Genomic DNA, 6,000 nt, shown 5'->3' on the forward strand with positions numbered 1-6,000 from the left:
TTATTGAATGCAATATTCTATCCTAGTACTGAGATGCGTATGGCCTGCTTTGTGATGGTGTGTAATTTGTACTCATGTGTACATGCTCTATTTTTGCAGGTCCTGTCACATGTGTTACTTATTAATACACTATAAATTATCTTCTTGTTTTTATATGTACTTCTATAATCACAAAAATAATATAGCTAGTATTATTTTTGTAATCTACATACTACATAGTGGTGGTAGTGTTTTGGTTGCTTTATTAGAGTGTCTTGATTACAACCAAAATGACCCAACTATCTAAAATGCACAGCTATGTAGCTTTCAAAAGTTTACAAGACTGTTAAACAATATGACATAACAAAATATAATTTGAGTGCATGTTCTCAGATTGTATGCACTTTTTCATATGTTTAATTTGTTGGTCTCTTAAACATACGACAATGAGATGATGAGGTTCACCATATGGATCACTAGCAGAGTCAACAAAAATGTGATGCAAGGATGGCAAGTTCAGCCAAATTTGATTGATGACGTACAGTAAACGTTCACTATCAAGCTGTTTATCATAGATTAAGATTCTGTGCAATTTATCCAAATCTGTTTGCATATACAGTGCATTAAAGTTTCCATCTAAAATCAATCTCAAAGCATTCAAATTTTACTGTACAAGCTGATCATATCTCAAATTTCAGGATACTTCACATGGTTCATTAGCTTCGCACTCCTCTCACCAAATAATTCTTTATAATTGACACCTTCTTTTTTACTTTAGAATATTCCTGACTATAAACTGAACTACAATTGTTTTAGATCATGCTAAATGCTTACTGACCATGAAACACAATGTGAAACAAAAAGAATTAAAATTACCATTTATGTGCATTATGAAATGTGATATTCAGTAAAGGTGCAAATAGGCTGCTGGCCAGGATGTCTGCATTATTCATGCCAGCTGTAACAGACTGGCAACTGTTAAAGAACAGGCACATACCATCTTGAGAAAAAATGGTCACTGAATAGCTGCATATTCACCTGGGTTTGGCTGCATCTGAAAATACATGTATAGAAGTGTGTATTTATGTACACAATGCTAGATGACAACCTATCTTGGTTTTTCCGCCAAATTTTCTTTACAGCAACTTCCCCCCTTGATTCTTCTTAATATTTTTATTTCTGTGTTTCAAGCTCTAAAGCATAATTATGTGAATGTTCTATTAGGATATTTTTACAAGAATTATAATGACTGCTCTATTAGAGTATCTCCACCTATAACAAGGAACTATACATTGCTTACTGGGTGATTATTCTATTAGACTATCTCAATCTCTTTTATACAATACATGCAAAGTTACTATTTTTTAGTGTTCACTGTAGAAAAGTTCGCCTATCATGCCAGCATGATGCTCACTGCTTTTAGCAGTATTAAAAATAGGTACATCCTGACCGATGCTGCACAAGGAGTATTTACAAACACAGAATTTTAATGGATATAGCAACACATGTGTACCACTTTCAAGTTGATTATATCAAATTTAGGACAGAAACTTTCGAGGAGTATTAGAGAAACTCTGCTTGGCCTGATTGTACTTGTAGCTATATATACGAGTTGGACCAGCACAACTTTGGTACCTGGAAGATCAGATAATAATGGTGACCATAGCACACTGGCTATTGTGTGTTGTGGGGCAAGGAGGTTTGCATGCCCACCATTGTGTAGAAGAACAATAATACAGTTTTAACATCACTAATAGCTAGGTCACAAATTTTACAATAGAATCAGCATGGTATAGTCCACATGTGTACCAAACTGCCCTGAGAATACCAAAGATACTGTAGAAGCACTCACAGTTAACTGTTTGCTTTAATTTTTGTTCTTTCTAAAAGCATTGACTTGTCACATTCACTGATTACATTGAAATTTTGTTTTTTTCTTAAGGGAGCTGCAAAAAGCCGGCTACCAACTTGAAACCCAATTCACAATGAAAGCTATTATATTAATAATAAAGATAAAATAGATTGATTTGCTGTCATGCCTATACTGAAAGAATCAGCTTTTTATAGTGAAAATTCAGTTACAGCTACAAAGTTATATAAAGACCAAACAAATGTAAAATTGCCGGAACGAGATACTCTAATAGAGCAGTCACCACGGGCCAAAAAGGTGTATAATAATATTATATTAATGTTGAAATAAACCCGTACCAGAGTTCGAACCAGGGACCTCCATACCTAACACCTGCATCCTTAAGGCCACTCCAAATGAGAGTGTAGTTTGCCGTCCTCCGCCCGCATCACGTCTGGGCACCCGCATTGCATGTCATTATTGTCATTATTTTAACCACTTCATCCTGTGGTGCTTTCTGGAAACTTCTCATGGAGCATTTTATTTTGCATTGCTAAAAAGCACAATGAAACCCAAAAATGAACGGTTCTGGTGGTTGTTAGTTTGCAAAGTAGCCATTTTCATGAACTTGAAATCCTCTCAAGATCGAAGACAGTGGCGTAGCTACCATTGAGGCAACCAAGGAAGCTGCCTCGGTAAAAAAAAAAAATGCTCAACTGAACAGGCTGAGCAGGCCTGAGTTCAGTTTTGACATCCCGAATTTACTACTCAAATCTTACTAGACAGCATTACTGTACCACACACAATAGTATTTATGGCTGTAGTTCTAAGCAGGGCCAGAACCCATGGTGATACAGTCCGGCATTGGATGGATCACTTTTCAACTACTTGAATTTGTAAAAAGATCGAGATATACTCTAATAGAGCAGTCATCATAATATAGTCTACTCTAATAGAACATTCAGTACAGATTATAGCCACTGTTCTCATTACACTGCTTGGTCTACATTAATCAATTGATCATGCATATCATGTAGACAGTTAGCAGTAACAATTTAAAAAAAATAGCCTCCACATACCATTTCAAAGCATATATTTTCAAAAATTTCCTTAAGGGAGCATGCCCCTAGACTTACTAACTTGGCATGATTATCACATGCAGTTGAACATCACATCAAAGAGACAATCTCTGACTTTAAAAAATTTATTTATTTATTTAATTTATTTATTTCTGTGTAGGACTCCATCAAGGAGTATAACACACAAATACAAAACAAAATCAAAGTAAATTCAGATGGTTTAACAAAACGTCCTTAAAACAGTTTATAGGTGGCTGATTGACCACATCTTCTGGCAAAGTGTTCCATAATTTAATAGTGGATGGTAAAAAGGAAAATAAGTATGAGTTGATTCTTGCTTGTGGGATTCTGAAACGTTGTGCATGACCTCTGGTAACTGATGACATTGATGTTAGTGAGATAGATGGAACTTCCATTTGAAAATTGATTATCTTATAAAACATGAATAGTTTGCAAAATGTACGTCGTGATTTTTAAAATCACATCAGATCAATGCTGAAAAAGTAATGTGCATGACTATGACCTCCATTGCAGTCCATGATGGTCTGATCACTCAAAACATCTCCAGAGTAGTGTAATTCAGTTTTTGTGTTGAGTACAATTACACTAGCATGCATGGTATACATTATACTGTAGCATTAACTAAGCTGGAACATTACTTAAGACATGTAGAAAATGCTCAGAGTCTTCTGAAGCAATCTCTTCCATCCAAACAGAGAGTCAACCTGCAAATGCTGTACCACCCAATCTTGAAAGTGTGTGTGACTCAGTTGCTGACCCTCCCAATTATTTCAATGCATAAACTTTGCCTCGGTAAAATTTTTTTCCTGGTTACGCCACTGGAAGATACTCTAATATAGAGCAGTGACATCTTTAATTGAGTCTTTAATGAATAATGATAATAAGCCTCCCGCCCCCACCGAATAACGAAAAACATCAGGACGGGAAACTAAAGTCTTATTTGGAGTGGCCTAACCACAGAACCACAGCTACCTTGGCTGATCACCTCATTTAATTTCTGCTTTTATATAATATAAGTGAAATTTCTAGTTGAAATCTGCATAATCAAACGTTTGTAATTTCTACTGCTGCACTGATATAATCAAACGTTAATTTGTAATTTCTACTATATATAGCTAGCTAGATTGTTCTAGAAAATTTTATGTATGCTCTATTAGAAGTCCTCAAAAAATGTGCACGCTATTAGAGTATTAATTATTATAATTGCAAGACCTCGCACAGCGAGTATAAATGCAATATACAAATCAAAATATATAGCTACAGCTAACTAATTACAATTTTACAGTTCATTTATAAGAAAGTTGTTAAACACGGTGATTGATGAAGCTTCAACAGTCTCTGGTTGCAAGTTGTTCCATAGTATAGCAGTGGAAGGAAAGAAGCTGAATTTATATGTGTCGATTCTAGTGAATGGCAGGGTAAGTTTGTACTCATGACCCAGGGTAATTCCTCTATTAAAAGTGATACATTCTGGTAGAGTAAGGTCCACAATATGATGAATAATTTTGTACATCATTTGGAGTCTTAACATGTTTTGACAATAATTTAAACTGTTCCATTTCAAGGTAGTTAGCATTTGTGTTACACTGCTGGTGGAGCGAAAATCTCCAATAACAAATCTGGCTGCGCGCCTTTGAACAGCTTCTAGCTTGTCAATATTACATTGGGTGTGAGGGGCCCAGGCACAAGTAGCATACTCCATTATGGGACGCACATACATCAGGTAAGTTTCAGCTTTCACTTCACGCTGGCATGAAGACAGATTTCTTCTCAGAAAGGACAAGGTATTGTTTGCTTTCTTACATACTAAATTTACATGTGTGTTGAAAGTAAGCTTGGAGTCAATCATTACTCCCAAATATCTAGTTTCATTTACACACTTTAGTGGTTCATCATATAATAAGTACAACTTCTTGATGATCTGCTTCAGTGAAATGTGTAGAACTTCACATTTATTCATGTTTAACATCATTAACCACCTATTTGCTCAAAGCTGTAAATTATATAAGTCTTGCTGAAGAGTTTCTTGATCGATTTGATTGGTTATTGGTCTATATAACACACAGTCGTCTGCGAAAAGACCACAGGATGATGATATACACTCTGGTAAATCATTGATATAGACCAGAAACAATAAGGGACCCAACACTGTCCCTTGAGGTACACCACGATAAGCAACATTCACTGGGTGTGTTATACAACCATTACATACAACTCTTTGACTACGGCCATTAAGAAACGATGAGATCCACTGAAGAATGGTTCCCCTAATACCATAATGGTGCAACTTGTGTAACAGAAATCGGTGTGAAACCTTGTCAAAGGCTTTACAGAAATCCAAGAATATGACATCAGTTTGTACCTTGTGGTTTAAATTTAGAGCAAAATTGTGAATAGTTTGTAGTAGCTGTAGTTCAGCGGAACGTTTTCCACGGAATCCGTACTGACATTCTGAAAGAATACTGAACGTTTCAAGGTGAGACATGATATTTGAATTGACAACATGTTCAAACAATTTACACCACACACTCGTTAATGATATTGGACGATAATTACAAGGGTCATTTCGACTGCCCTTCTTAAATACTGGGGTCACTAAAGCAGTTTTCCAGTCATTAGGTAACACACTTTGCTTTAGAGAAGCACTGAACATAAGGCGCATACAGGGAGCAACCTCATTTACCAATTCCTTAAGCAGTTTGGGTGGAATACCATCTGGGCCCATTGCTTTATAAGGATCTATTTCACCTAATAACTTTGCAATGCCTGCAGTGTCTACTTGTATAGTGGGTATGTTTGGGTACTGGGCATTACCCATGTCTGGTAATAAGGCATTATTATCACAGAATAAAAATACTCGTTCAGTATATTAGCTTTAGTTGAATACATTTTTCCTTCTTTTTCAAGCATGGGGATTCCTCCTGGGTCTCTGCGTAAAGATTTAACATGTTGAAAAAACTTTTTCTTTCTACCACTTTGGTATGGATCGTAGATCATTTGGTGCATGTAATCATTGTAAGCTTTTCTACACTCTTTCTGCATCTGTTTTTTGAGAAGTTTGTAATCTCTCCA

The sequence above is a fragment of the Dysidea avara genome, chromosome 4 (assembly GCF_963678975.1).
Source record: "Dysidea avara chromosome 4, odDysAvar1.4, whole genome shotgun sequence".
In the NCBI taxonomy this organism is placed as follows: Eukaryota; Metazoa; Porifera; class Demospongiae; order Dictyoceratida; family Dysideidae; genus Dysidea; species Dysidea avara.